The 16024-nt window shown below is 39.3% G+C and overlaps 1 pseudogene across 1 annotated transcript in view; it reads left to right on the top strand.

Moving 5' to 3' along the window:
* The first annotated feature begins 22 nt into the window (after nt 1–22).
* The window catches only part of LOC145491799 (uncharacterized), a 40628-nt pseudogene continuing 24626 nt past the window's right edge, over nt 23–16024 (top strand). The window contains exons 1-4 of the transcript XR_014049890.1: nt 23–1641; nt 3352–3568; nt 4610–4911; nt 5816–5956. The product of XR_014049890.1 is annotated as an uncharacterized LOC145491799 (transcript). The remainder of the gene's footprint in view (nt 1642–3351; nt 3569–4609; nt 4912–5815; nt 5957–16024) is intronic.

The raw sequence follows: 16024 nt of genomic DNA, 5'->3' as shown, positions 1-16024 counted from the left end.
CTTGTGAAGCACCAACCCGCGAGACAAGGCCAGACCACAACACCGGGAACTACGCGCCCTACCCAATCCAATCCAACCCAATCGAACGATTGGAGTTCAATTGAGTTTGATTACCGAACGTTCAATTGACTACGCAGGGTTAATTTTATAGAGTGGGCTTCTTACATGGGCACTCAACGGAGTTGTAAGGCCAAGTAGATGCTTATTGCTGACTGGAAAACGTATGCTATGACACAATACTCTCACCTCGAATTCATTAAATTTATTACTATTGATCCCAGACGTCCTTTGAAATTGCTCTTTTTTTCAGGCTGTTTCACGCACCGTTGGTTTCATTCACGTGATTCAAAAGAGGTGATCACATGATGATAAACATCTCTTGGCGCGGATGACCGAAGTTTGCAGCACACCCGGGGCAGCACAGCGGTTGCAAATTCCTTAAAAGTTCCAAGTTCGAGGCAAATCTTACCCATGCGATACATTTTGCATCTGTTGAACTGTTCTCTGTAACATATCTTGGATTGCATCTTGTTAGAAAGTGCGAAACTCAACAAACTTCAGAAACTTGCAAACAAACTGTGAAGCAACTTCCCCGTCGACAGAGATTCACTCATACGATCATGAATTCGTCATCACGCGGTCAGTTTCTTTGAATCACGTGAATGAAATCAACGGTGCGTCAAAACGGCCTTTAAAAAAAACCACTTCAAAGGACGTCTGGGATCAAGAGTAAGTATGGGAGAGTTGATCGAGCGCTCTCAGGGGAAGGGGAACATGACAATACGCCGAGCTTTTGTAAAAAGGCTGAGATTCTGATGAAAAAAGTATCAATCTGTAAAATACCTCAGTATCTTAATTCTGCTCCAGGGCCTCCTTTTCTAGGTACAAGGATAGGATGCTACAGACTAACCAAGCTCATCTTCCTTAAAATTCAGAAAAAAAAAACCTCTGTAAATAGCTCTGAGCATTTGCGAAGTTTTGAAAAGGGACTGTGATTTAATATCTTCAAATTGTCTTGTGATAGAAGCCTGCGACAGAAATCATATCACACTGATTAATTTATGAGGTATGCTTGAAACTATTGTGTTTTACCGGCATGGGTTTCAATCCCCCGTCAATAATTTGATACGGAACCATTACCTAGTCGTAGTTGCTCTGTTTAAGTGTTGAGATTATATATATTTTCGGGGCAAAGTGAGTCGAATTAATAATTTAGTGTAGCCTTGCATTATGACCCCATGCGATTGAGCAACAACTAAACATGACGTGTCCCCCCGTATCGGTTTTCTGAGAATTGCTTAGTCATGCCCTCTGCACACAAGAACGATGCTGCAATTGTCTGTACCATCACGGACAAAGAATGGTCTACGTTCCTTGAAATCTAGTCATCTCTCTGCGTTACAATGCAGCCATTTACCTTTTTCCCGCTAGTTGTGCTATGTTCTTCGCTTAAATTCGTTTAAATTAGTAAAATGGCTACTTGCAAAACGAAAACCATCGAAGAAATCGACGATCTATGGGAAAGCTATGGAGGCGTTTGGTATTTCGCACAGTGGATTAAAAACACTGGATGAGATGAAGGCTAAAGTGAAAGAAGAACTAGATGCGTCGGTAGATAAGCCTTGCTGGACAGCAGGACAGGTAAGAATTCTCCAGAAATGCTATAGGGTGATCGTGATAGGAACTGTGTTTTGCAGAGCTGGCAACAGTAAAAAAAACATTTAGCAGTGCTTCGAACTTCCATGACAGCTACCGGCAGCATTGCAATTATTTGCACTCCTGCATAGTTTAATACGAAGCAAATTTTAGTATATATAAATATATCCAGTAGTCTCGACTAGGTCGATTGATTGTAGATCCATTTTTTCTTCGTAGTTTATTGATTGTTTTGCGATGAATCTTTTATACTTAATTAATTGGCTAGAGTAGTCGTCATTTGTTTTTGGTGGAGAAAACACTGACACACCTCAGTGAACTACCAGAAAGTGAAAAATGCCATTCAAATCGGGATTAAGTAGAAGAATTTATTTTATGTTATTCCATTTGTGAACAGTGTACAATGTTGGCTGCTAATTCAGCCAGCGGATTCAGTCATTTATCGAGACGCCTCATTAGATTAGAGGCAGACATGCATTTTCCCCATACTGTTGCCGCACAAAATACAATGATTTATATTTAACGAAATACTATTTTTTTACCGACGGAACCGCCTGAACAATGAAGCTGATTTTAGACTGAATTTCTTTCCCAGAAGTAAAGAGTAGTTTTCCACGAATGTAATTGAATCTATATGTAGTGAATTGAAACGGGTCAATGAAAGTTGCTTTTGATTTTAAAATAGAACTAGCTTTTAGGCGTAGACAATTTGGTTTATTTTCAAGCGACTCCACTATGAAATTTACAAACATGTTTTGTTGCAAAACCTTACATATTCGCCACCTAGAATCCTCGTACGCGTCCCAGTTATCGACGCGACATGTTACTCACGTCATAATACATGCATCGCCATCATATTAGACAAGCAATGAGTCAAGTTGTTGTTCTAGTTTCCCACGAAATTTAAAAGAACCTACATTTATTGAAAGTTGTTCGCTGATTTAAACACAAGCGCGCAAGACGTGCAGTAGTTTTTTTGGGGGAAATTAAACTCCTCCGGGAAAAGGAGTAATTGTTAGGTTGACCCAACGAACCTTTTTACAAATTTAGATTTCATGATGAACCTACAACCTCAAACCGCTAATGGTAAGATTAGCATCGGAAGGTTTGGTTGGCTAGTTAAGAGTTTAGGGTAAAAGATGTAAGAAAAAACATTTCACCTTAATGAATGTGATATAAAGTCTAATATTGTTTTATCAATTCGAGCAGTAAGCTTATTTCAATGTCAATAATAGTAAGATTACATAAGAGATCCTACGGCAAACGATATTCAATGGCACATTAGTTCTGATTCTCAACTCATTAAATAAGACCTATTTGATTAAAACATCGTCATGTATTACATGATCTTATTCTGTTGCATCATTGATCGTAATTTCTTCGATAATTTTGATCCAGAAACCAATATTAATTTTAAAAACCTTGCATACGAAAATATTCTTGATGTGATTGAAGGTAAGCAGCACTCTTACAAACCTCGAAATTATGGCTCAACTGACAAAATCTAAAGCGATATGCCCTCGAAGATGAATTAGTTTTGTATTTGCAACCATGATACGCGTATGTGATGTAGGTGATACTAAGGGTTAAAACTTACCACTGTAGCGGCAATTTAGTTGTTGTCGCTCGTGTAATGACATCTCGATACAGATCCCGGCTATCCCACTGTTGTTTTCATTCTGTTTTCATTTACAGACATATCAAATCCTTTCGGAAGCTAAGAAGTCAGATGCTGAAAAACGTGAAAGGCTTTTGGAGCTTTATATCAGAACGGAGGAGTTCTTGGATCAACTGGAAACTGACTTTATAGAAACGCTACAAAAAAGCTTAGGAGACAGTGACTTCAAAACAACTTTGAAGAAAAACATCAGTGATCTCAAACCAAGAGGTCAATACATTGTACTTGTTGCAGGTGAGATGATACAGCTTCTGTTTTACACTGTTTGTTTAAGAATACATTTTATAAGTATATCGAGGCTGAAATTTGTAAAATTGTACGAATATTTCAAGAATAAACCCTTCGCAGAGATTTTGAAAAGAATATGATTGTGTGTTGAAAATTTGTAAATACAATACAATTACAATTCTTCCTTCTCTTTAAACGGAAAAACTGGCCAAAAAGCAACGAAAACAGCACTAGCCGTATGTTCGATGCTTATATAACAGTTTCTTCAAGAAGTTAGGGGCTTCATATCAATTTAAACACTATCTAGAGATCAATAGATTCCTAAAAAGAAATGCCATAAGCTATAATCTATGAAATTTACAAGAATATTTTCAGCCTAAAATCGGCAGAAATATAAGAAAATCTGGAGCTACAATCAATCGACTTAATCGAGACTATTGTATAGATGTATACATTCTTTTTTATCGGTAAATCTTCTCAAACACCAGCCACACGTAGGCGATCTCCATGGACTAATATATACTTCTTTTTTATAAGAATGTATTTTATAACAAAATACAGGCTGAATTTTGCGAAATTTTAAGAATATCTTAAGAATAAACCCGAGGCTGGAATTTTGAAAAGAACACAATTTTGCGTGTTGAAAATTTGTAAATACAATACAGTTATATGTTTTTAACTAGACCTTATAAACTTCGTCCTTTCTCTTAACGGCAAAACTAGCCAAAAAGCAAGAAAAATAGAAAAGCTGATAAAATTTGTGCAAGAAGTTTTGTGCATAATATTAGGCTTTAATGCCCGCAGGCTGGTTCCAAAATTACTTTAACACTATCCAGACACCAAGCACATTCGAAAAACGAAATTACATACGCTATAATCTATGAATATTCACAAGAATATTTTCAGCCTAAAATCGGCAGAAATTTAAGAATACTCAGGTAGGGCCGGAAAAGCAGTATTCTTATGTATAAAAAAAAAAGTTTACAATGTCCGACAGATCATGATGAGGTGCATGTACTAATGCTTTTTTATACCTTCCGTGAATAGGTGAAACAAGTGCTGGTAAAAGCAGTGTCATCAATCTGATTCTCGGGGAAGATCTTCTACCATACGCACTATTGAGTACAACATCAACAATCTGCGAGATGAAATATGGCCAGAAGCCAAAGATTGGCGTGCACTTCAAGCAAACTGGTACAGAGACTCGTGAGCCAATGTTCCAGGAACTGGTAACAGATGGAAAAGAATCCTACAAGAAGCAGATCGAAAAATTTGTCAGCTTGAAGAGCGGTCGAGAAAAAGTACCCTACACGAAGATAGAATTGTTCTTTCCACACCCATTGTTCAAGGTAATATTATGACAAGATGATGCGTAGATAAAAATGTTTAGACTAGGAAATGACGATGTGTTGTAGAACACAAATGAATGAACGAACGAACGAACGAACGAATGAAGGAACTTTATTTAAGGGACTAAGTATTTAGATAGTATTTAAATAGTTGAGGGGGACGAGTACGTTTTCTTGAAGGAAAATAACAACTGAATTCAATAACTAATAGCGGACACTCAAATCATAAATAGTAATGATAAATAATGATAATGATAATGATAATAATAATAATAATGAATGAATAAGAGATATAAATTTTTACACATACTAAACTTTTTTCAAGGTAAGAACGTAAAACTTATTAATCTACTTAATAGTAATAATAATAATAATGATAATAATAATAACAATAATAATAATAATAACGACTTTATTTCGGCATTTCCACAATAGATCAAATGGCTCTTCATCCGAAAGTGAAACTACCTTACGAATACCAAAAATAGCAAAACTACTATTTTATCTATTTACAATCATGACAAAAGTATTTGTGACTATATGTATATAATTTCATCAAGTAGTGCATATAACACACTTTGTGTACGTGCTCTCAATGAAAACGGTAAGGCCTCTTTGTGTAATGTTATTTTTAAAATTGTTCAGTGACGTTCGCTGCTTGCCTCATGGGTTCAGTTTTGACCAGAGATACGGGTCTAAGAATGTTATTGAATGTTTACCATAACGGACTGAGGAGAAGCGAGGCACACTGTTAATATATGCGAGTGTGTTAAGCGGCGCACATCCTCTCGGTGGTGGCACATATTTGGGTTTACTTGTACGTCTGAGGATCGGTAAAGTTACTTAGGATTCACACTGGCCTTTAAATACCTTTTCTAACCGAGGATTTTCATTGTCTTTTCAGGAGGGCATTATGATAGTTGATAGCCCTGGAATTGGAGAAAGTGACGTGATGAGCGAATTTGTCCTCAACTACTTGCCTCGTGCCTTCTGCTTCATGTATGTGATCAACAGTTACAACGCTGGAGGGATTCAGTCTGACAGGGTGCGCGCTTATAAATATAGGATTTCGCAAAAAAAAAAACAAATTGACGTTGCTTAATGTACCACACGGTTCAAATTTAAGCTGCCTTGATGCTCACAGTAACAAATAGTTTGCTGCATTTTCCCCTCAAAAACGGTTTGATGACTGTCATCGTCACACCCGACCGGCGACCTTCTAAGCTACAGACAGGATCTTTTTGCAAGAGATGTCATTTTGCTCCTTCAAAGCCGAAAAGTCCACTCGTCTTTTGCATATAGCTAGCCCCTAGCAAGAGTGCAAACAGGCTGTAGTTTTTTCCTTGAAATAGCTTTGTCTTTCCGAGAAAAACGACATTTTCGATTTAACCTTCAGACTCAACTTCGTGCAATTTAGCGAGTCCCAACTGGGCTGAAAATCGGCTGAAAATGGACCATTTTCATTCGATTCGCATTTCGCAAACATTGAGCGCAGAAAAGTTACGATACAAACAGCTTATTGCAGAACTATTCCTTGTCTGAAAAAGGGCAATTTCAAGAATATTGGGTTAATCTAATTATTTGACGGTAAACAAAACCAGAGTGTTCTCCAAAATTGAGTTACTCAGTCGGTGAAAAGAATTGTCATTTTGACCATGTGCCATGTCTCGGAATTCCACAAGATTTTAGATTCTAACTATACTAGGATAGGTCTTTCAATATATGTAAAGTTTAGTTTGGGCAAAACGTCGGACGCATACCGACAGATTACTTGACGAATCATCCTACAACCCGACTTCACACAAAGCCACGACTATAAAGACTTTGACGAGACGAGCGAAACTAGTTTGTGACACACCGGACAGCTTACTTGACGAAAACAGATACCTTGAACGTGTTTTTCACAAAAACAAATACAACGCTGACTTTATTAGACGAAACATTTACCGACCTACTGAAGCTGACGCAACGAATAGGAACCGAACGCCTGTTTCTACAGTGACTATATCTTACATTAATGGTACTTCTGAGACCATCTCACGGATCCTACAGCCCTACAATATCCGTGTAGCCCACAAACTTACAACTACGTTAGGACACTTACTAACCAACGAGAAAGACAGGGACGAACCTAACAACAGACAGGGACCAGTTTGCAAGATCAAATGCTCTGACTGCCAGGCTTCCTACACTGGTGAGACTGGCAGAAACCTTAACACGAGACTCACTGAACACAAACGAGCCGCGAGAAATGGTGATGCCAACAATCACATTCCTGTACATCATCAACTGACAAACCACAACATTGACTGGGACTCTGCTCAGTGCTTAACCTACAGTACAAACTATTTTCAACGACTGGCTCTGGAAAGCTGGTACATTAACCTAGAACAAACGCCACTTAAGGACGGTTCCCACTAAATACAAAGGGTTTTGCGCCGGGTTAGGACCACGCCGAAAAAGTAGATCTTTGCGAGGGCCATTGGAATCCACAAAGAAAAATTGGGGTAGCCAAGCATTTTTTCCAGATAATCAGCCATGAATCTCAACAAAAATGCTGGCATCAGCACTTTCTGAAAAAAGAAGGAAAGGATATTTCTTCGCAAATTTCCTTCGAAATCTCCTTTACAAACAGAAAAGCAAACACATTTCTAAAGGTCTTAAAACTACATGGTAAATGGTAACATAAAAACCATTTTTGGCATGTTTTTGATAACAAAATCGTTGCAATAGCGCTTTTAGCGTCTCTGACAGCCTTACTCTGGTTCAGCCAAAATACAGTCTTAATACTTTGGTCACAACCAAAAACTAATCACGTGTTGAATAGGCTTGCCACTTCCATTTCATAACATAAAATGTGGGGGTAACAACGCGTTTTTTTAAGTCATTGATCTTTTTTTGAAAACTTTTACGGTGCCCGTTACATTTTTTCCTGTCACATCCCCTGTAAGTAAAACATTTGCGTATTTCGCACTTGTTTTGCGCGCGCACTACGCCATCTGCAGGTACTTGTTTACAGTTGGATTTCAGTATAATTTTCGCCAGATAACAGCTAGCTTTTCAGCTGGAAGACGTTAACAGTTAGTGGTTGGTGATATGCTGCTATTTTGGTGTTCCTGGTTTGAGTACGGGTTCATTAAACTAGATTTGGTCACAGTATGAAAATTTTGCTTTGCTTTAGTCGTGTACTTGGTAGCGTAGTTGATTGCGTCAATGTCAACCCCAGCGCGCGCGTGGCACTTAAGGTCATTCCTCACATTTGCATTGCGCATCCTTACTGCGCATAATTTATGGCGTCATTAGCGCGCGCTTGTGCACGCGCATATTGAAAACATGGCGGATTTGCCTTTATATTGAGCTCTGTCAGTTGAAAAATGGCTCTAGCTCACCAACGAACATGGGCACCCCAATTTTTTTTCCAGTCGTTGTAATCAACTAATCATACGCTTTGCGTGAGAAAAGACTGATCTAATTTCTATTGCTGAAAATTGACTAAATAAGAAAAAAAGCAGATACACTGTGTTCTTTTCTATTTTGCAGTCGGTAACCACGTCAAGAAATTTGGTTCAAATTTTTAATCAAGGATTTAGCTTTCTGTCTGAATCAAACTTAAACGTTTATTTGTGTCCGACACAATGTATTGACTGTAGTTTAATGCGTGTTCTTATGAGTCCGGGCTTACAAAGATGTTACAATTACTGGGAATGCGTTTTTATAATAAGCATTAAATAATGCCAAAATGGGGCATTTTCAATGCGTCACTGCTCCTTAATGAGCATGGGCACCCCCCTTTTTTATTTCAAAATTGAAGTTATCACATGACAAATATTCAGTGGACAAAGTTTGAACAAAAATATATTGTCATTTTTATTTCAGAGGAATTACCTTAAACCATGCCTTGCGTGATGGGCAGAAAATATGCGCACTAAAAAAAGTAGGCACCGTCCTTAACAGATGTCAACAACTACCGGCGCCTTACAAACGACTTACCCATGACGGAAACGAAACCGACAAACGGACTTCCAACAGACCGACTTAATTTGACTAACAATAGACGGACCAAAAACCGACTGACCAATTTGACTAGCAATAGACGGATCGAAACCCACCAATGACTGATGACAAACTTTACGCGAGTCTTTCAGCAAATACCATCATGGCTAAACTGACCAATCATGTTCAACGGACCAGACTTATAACATCATCGACTGACAAAAACTAATCACTTGACTCTGAGGATGGCTTCCGCTCAGGTTGTCGAAACGTCAGTCACCGACAACAGTTCTTTTCAGAACTACCATCACCCGGAAGATCACACTATACGAACTACTGATACTCCTGGGATCAAACCATTTACTAAATGATTAGGCACTCGTCAAAAAATTATTCAAAATCGTTCACAAAAGACACAAAATCACGCCAGCAGCTACCGAGTGCGTGACCAAAAGTATCATCAGCATATCGGCATTTAATACTTCAGTTCGAAACGTCAGCATTACCACGCAGTATAAATGACATACACATAAAAATAACATGTTCACCTACTTCGGTTTGTAGTATCCTGAATCTTGCAAACTGATCCTTTCCCTGGATTTCTTGTCAGTATTCATATCCGACTTTGAAGAAAAACAATTACTGTCTCAAGTCCCATGTACGTATTATTGGATGTGTCATTCTATCTGTGTTATTTGTGTCGTTTGATTAAGCCAGTAGTAACTTCTAAAGCTTTATTCCACATGTGACTTTCGGGTTTCCATTTTGAAGACGTTTGAAAGGCCCCCATTTTGACTGAACATGTTTATCCGAGACCGGTGCGTTACAACATATTTTACATAAGGGTGAGGGTCGGGATTTCAGAGCTTCAAACAGAGTTACTTTTAAAAATTTATAAAAAACGTTCACTGGCTATATAAAGTTAAAACTTTCAGAGCTTTCGACTGTCAGACTACAGCCTTCGATGGAAAAGATAACAACTACAAATATATACATATATATACAAATATATACAAAAATAGGTGGAACTATAAAAAGAATACATTAAGAATGGCTGACTGTTAGGATCGAGAAACGCCGGTCAACGTCCCATTTGACAAATCGCTCATATTTTGCCCAAAGATACCCTTAGGTGACCTAATTCTAAAAATCATATTTAAAGGTTCCAGCGAATTTTTATTTTTCAGAAATTCGCGAAAATTTGAAAGCGCGGTCAAAGTGCGGTTTTTCGTGTAATAAAATGACCGAAATAAGGTGCGAGGACGAAGCGCTGCTTAAGTCTTAAAATAAACTCAATTGACTTCAAACTTCACACAAATGTGGAACAACCACTCTAATTTATTCCTCGCTTTAAACTAATCTCAGATATGTTGATATAGTGGTTTTCCGAACCATTTTAAAAACAGCTATGAAGCGTGTGAAAAATAACGGCAAAATATAGGTCATGTTTAACAGCATAAAAATGCGTCTGGTACCTCACTTTCCGATTATTTTACTTTATAGCCTTAAAATATCATTATTAAAGATACACCATGCCTAGTTTCATGCTCGAACTCGCAGTATTTCCCTTTGTGAAAAACGAAAATCTATGTCAATGTGTTGGGCGCAAATAACACAATAATTATGCACGAACCAGAGACAAATCAATTTCAATGGCGAAAGTAAAAGCCAATCACTAATTAGAATCCCGTCAATTCACTGCTATCAGTAGAAACATAATGTCCACTGCATAAAAACTGTTTTTAGACGTTTTCGAACCATTGCGCGTTAACTTTGTTTAATTTCGTGTCCGCCGTCATGTCTAGTTTCTCATCGCGTGTATTTCCTTAACGTCAACAACACGTGAATGGTTGTCATAACAAACGCAAGAGATTTCCTGGAACCTTAATGTTTTCGATTCACCAAAACGCTTTAAGTTCGTTAAGACACAATAATGGGTCAACTTGGAATGCTGTTTAGCATCAAGGACGTTAAAGGACTGTAAATTAATCGAGTTGAAATATCTTGAAGCAAATCAAACTCGCGCCCTTATTCTAATTTGGTAAACAGCCGATCTCCGTTCAAGTTCAAGAAGTCGAGAGGTTAATCCGGCAATGTATTACTGGTACAACAACAAAATCAAACCGAGGTCATCAAAAGTGTAAGTTTAAAAGTGTAGTGGCAAGTTCCAAATAAATTTCGCCTATATAAATTGGAAACAAGATGTGAAACGGTCTGACCCGAAACAAATAAACAAAATATTAATAGGACTAATTTAACCCGAAAATGTTACAGAAAACATACCTAAAAGCCGTCGATTCCCCTCGATACCACTCCGCATTGCCTTAAAGAGCCCAAGCTTTCTGCTGTAAGAATCAGGGGCCTCATGAATCTGTATTTATTATATCGGCAACCATGCTGCGTGGCTGATATTCGAGACTCAGTAAAACTTGTCACACAACCGTACGAGCAGCCCAGTCACGCTTTCACTGCTCTTGCGCAAATGTTCAACATTTCGCAATTTACATAAACCGACTACAAGTTTAAAGTAGTGACAGTAGATTAAAATGCGCTTTTTAAAGCTGTCCTATCGAGGAACAATTATTTCTTGTTTTTGAATGGCTCTTAGTTGTAGCTACAGTCGGGGAGTAGGGGGGGGGGGGAGGGGAGAGGGTATTCCCGGAAATTTCGGATATCTGTATGCCGTGGAAGATTAAGTGGTCTCCAGCTCTTAACGCCAACACTGAAACACTAAATGATTCTCGAAGTATCGCTGAGTCAATTAACCGTTTGCGCGCATATTGCATTGACCGTGGACAGGTGGAAAAACAGTTAAACCGGAAAAGCCTGTTGCACATTGTAATTTAGCGTTGTCCAACACGCAGTCGGTCTGGTTGTAATGTTAATCGTATTTGAGAGAATCTCAAGTTTTCTTTCGACACATACTGGGGTGACATACTACTAGATGGGCATGGCCGGGAGCCACGAGTCAAGTCAGTCAAGTCGCCATGCTTAACCGAGAGGAGTGACTGCGACCTTAACATCAGTGCCATTATCAACGGGTGTGACCGAGGAAGCGTCTGCTGAGGTTTCCATGGATAGTAACCAATGTCTTCAAGGCAGCTGCATTCGTGTCTTTTATAGGCTCTACTTTAGAGAGGCACTTGTCGCTGGAGAAATGTACTCAGTCCCTGGAGAGCTATTCCCTTATGGACGTAGCCAAAATGTGCTACAAACCCTGCTTGGAGCAGGCGTTGGCGCTTAACTCAAAGCCACAATAGGTCACCAGGAAGCCCTCGTTGCTTGAAAAAAGATTTGGGCTCTCAGGGCAGTCAGTGACAAGCAGCAGTTGTATCTTATGGCAAAATTCCGCGTTGGTCAAACGACAGGCCGAAAGGTTGACGCCGAACTGGTGGCGCGGGAATGCGCAGTGCCCGGGATCCTTATAATATTCGTCTTTTTCAGGTGCTAGTTTTTCTCTCACCTAAGTGCCGCAATGCGCCAAAGTGATCCTGATGAGATGCATGTTCAGGCATCTGAAGAGGAGAGAAATTTTAGTCGGGCAAAGGAAGTTGTAGAAATACTTCAGCTCCAGCATCCTTTGGATACACGACCAGCAAGACTCCTGTGCCTTGGCGATGGAGGGTGACTTAAAGAACCTGAAACTGTCTATGTTACCGTGCGGGTGCGAAGGCATGGGACTAGATATACCTCTCCCACTTCTGCGCGGAAAAGCTCCATACTCGGCGCTTCTGAAGTATTTTACTGACTGCACTTGGTGGAAGTATTCTTAGGAGCTGTCGGTGTTTGGCTTCTTCAGTATTTAGGAAACACCTCTGGCGGGGGGGGGGGGGAGAGGGAGGATCGTTAAATTTTTGTAGAGAAGGGGAGGAAGTAGAGGAGGAAGACATTTTAGAGGAAAAACTCACGGCCGAATCGTCTCAGCCTCGTTCCCAGGGTCTCTCATCTCACCGCCCCCCTGGAGCGAGCTCAACATCAGTTCATTAGAATAACACATAGGCCTATTAGGGTAAAGCGTAGGGACAATCTGCAGTCCTTCCACTTGTGGCTCACTATCACTCTTCTCGGTTAAGCATGGCAAATTGACTGACTTGACTCGTGGCTCCCGGCCACGCCCATCGAGTAGTATGTCACCCCAGTATGTGTCGAAAGAAAACTTGAGATTCTCTCAAATACGATTAACATTACAACCAGACCGACTGCGTGTTGGACAACGCTAAATTACAATGTGCAACAGGCTTTTCCGGTTTAACTGTTTTTCCACCTGTCCACGGTCAATGCAATATGCGCGCAAACGGTTAATTGACTCAGCGATACTTCGAGAATCATTTAGTGTTTCAGTGTTGGCGTTAAGAGCTGGAGACCACTTAATCTTCCACGGCATACAGATATCCGAAATTTCCGGGAATACCCTCTCCCCTCCCCCCCCCCCCCTACTCCCCGACTGTAGCTACAACTAAGAGCCATTCAAAAACAAGAAATAATTGTTCCTCGATAGGACAGCTTTAAAAAGCGCATTTTAATCTACTGTCACTACTTTAAACTTGTAGTCGGTTTATGTAAATTGCGAAATGTTGAACATTTGCGCAAGAGCAGTGAAAGCGTGACTGGGCTGCTCGTACGGTTGTGTGACAAGTTTTACTGAGTCTCGAATATCAGCCACGCAGCATGGTTGCCGATATAATAAATACAGATTCATGAGGCCCCTGATTCTTACAGCAGAAAGCTTGGGCTCTTTAAGGCAATGCGGAGTGGTATCGAGGGGAATCGACGGCTTTTAGGTATGTTTTCTGTAACATTTTCGGGTTAAATTAGTCCTATTAATATTTTGTTTATTTGTTTCGGGTCAGACCGTTTCACATCTTGTTTCCAATTTATATAGGCGAAATTTATTTGGAACTTGCCACTACACTTTTAAACTTACACTTTTGATGACCTCGGTTTGATTTTGTTGTTGTACCAGTAATACATTGCCGGATTAACCTCTCGACTTCTTGAACTTGAACGGAGATCGGCTGTTTACCAAATTAGAATAAGGGCGCGAGTTTGATTTGCTTCAAGATATTTCAACTCGATTAATTTACAGTCCTTTAACGTCCTTGATGCTAAACAGCATTCCAAGTTGACCCATTATTGTGTCTTAACGAACTTAAAGCGTTTTGGTGAATCGAAAACATTAAGGTTCCAGGAAATCTCTTGCGTTTGTTATGACAACCATTCACGTGTTGTTGACGTTAAGGAAATACACGCGATGAGAAACTAGACATGACGGCGGACACGAAATTATCTGAGATATCTGAGATTAGTTTAAAGCGAGGAATAAATTAGAGTGGTTGTTCCACATTTGTGTGAAGTTTGAAGTCAATTGAGTTTATTTTAAGACTTAAGCAGCGCTTCGTCCTCGCACCTTATTTCGGTCATTTTATTACACGAAAAACCGCACTTTGACCGCGCTTTCAAATTTTCGCGAATTTCTGAAAAATAAAAATTCGCTGGAACCTTTAAATATGATTTTTAGAATTAGGTCACCTAAGGGTATCTTTGGGCAAAATATGAGCGATTTGTCAAATGGGACGTTGACCGGCGTTTCTTGATCCTAACAGTCAGCCATTCTTAAAATGGAAAAATATAAGTGTTAATGAACTAATTGTTCTTTTTTAAAAGAATGGAGTATTGATTGGGGAGCGGCCTTGAATTGTTACCTGCATGATCTGTCGAAGCGGTGTCCCATGATTCTAGCGTCTTACGAATACGTGAAAAGCCTTTATCAATCACTTGGGAATTTTTAAAGTCAATAGAGTGATTTGAAGACCAAGCCTGTTTAGCGATGTTGGAACCTCTTTCGTAAGACATCACATTCCTCATGTGTTCTTTTTTTCTCGTTTCGAAGCATCTGCCAGTCTCGCCTACATAACTCCATGGGCAGTCGGCACAAGATATTTTATAAACCACATTTGGTTGAAGTTCAATCGGAGGTCGCGATTTAGGAGAGGGAAACTCCTGTTGTAATGTCTTGACTGGCTTGCTGACAACTCGAATATCATGTTTTTGAAGAAGTCTATTTAGAGGCTGAGAAATTCCATTAATGTAGGGGAGGACTGCATAACTAGAGGAATCGGAAGGTGTGGCCCATTTGAAAAACATACAAACAAGTTCCTCAGGTACTGGGATAGAGTTTGTGCGCCGAGTAGAAGATATCTTCTTTAGAATGTTGGAGATGACATTTTGGGGGTAATTGTTAGAACGTAGAGCATCAGTGACATGATTAAGTTCAGCCTCTTTTCCTTGCAAATAAGAGACGCGGAGCGATCGAAGATGGCGGCTTATTTGTTATTGCTAATTACTGGGGATTTCTGCCTGAAAGCAGGTTGAATGATTGTACCGAACAACAAAACGGAAAACGTAGAAACATTTAAATAGGAACTTGGTTATACTGAGTGATTTGGGGGATTCAAATTCACCAGACGAATGCATACAGGTTATGCAAAGCTAATGGACCACCGTTAAAATGACAGGACGGGAATGTTGTTTGATAGTCAAGACATGATAACTCAGCTAAGGTAAACATATTTATATTATTTTATGCTTAAGTCGTGCTGATATTCCTGTGATATTTCGAATTGAAGTAATTTAATGACAAAAACAATGGTAGCACTTTTGGTCACGCATTCGACTGCTGGCGTTATTTTAATTTTTTTGTGTGTGATTTGAATAATTTTTTCACGAGTGCCTAATCATTTGCCCGAACTAAACTTTACATATATTGAAAGACCTATCCTAGTGTAGTTAGAATCTAAAATCTTTTGGAATTCCGAGACACGGCGCATGGTCAAAATGACATTTCTTTTCACCGACTGACGAACTCATCGTTAGAGAACACTTTGGTTTTGTTTACCGCCAAATAGTTGGATTAATCCAATATTCTTAAAACTGGGCTCTTTTGGACAAGGAATAGTTCTGCATTAAGTTGGTTGTATTACAACTTTTTGCGCTCAATAGTTGGAAATGCGAATCGAATGAAAATGGTCGATTTTCAGCCCAGTAAGCACTCGTTAGATTGAGTCTGGACGTGAAATCGATAATGTCCTTTTTCTCGGAAATACCAAGATATTTGAAGAAA

This window comes from Orbicella franksi, chromosome 7 (genome assembly GCF_964199315.1).
Source record: "Orbicella franksi chromosome 7, jaOrbFran1.1, whole genome shotgun sequence".
Taxonomy (NCBI): domain Eukaryota; kingdom Metazoa; phylum Cnidaria; class Anthozoa; order Scleractinia; family Merulinidae; genus Orbicella; species Orbicella franksi.
The sequence above is the reverse complement of the archived record's forward strand: the minus strand, read 5'-3'. Positions and strand labels throughout refer to the sequence as shown.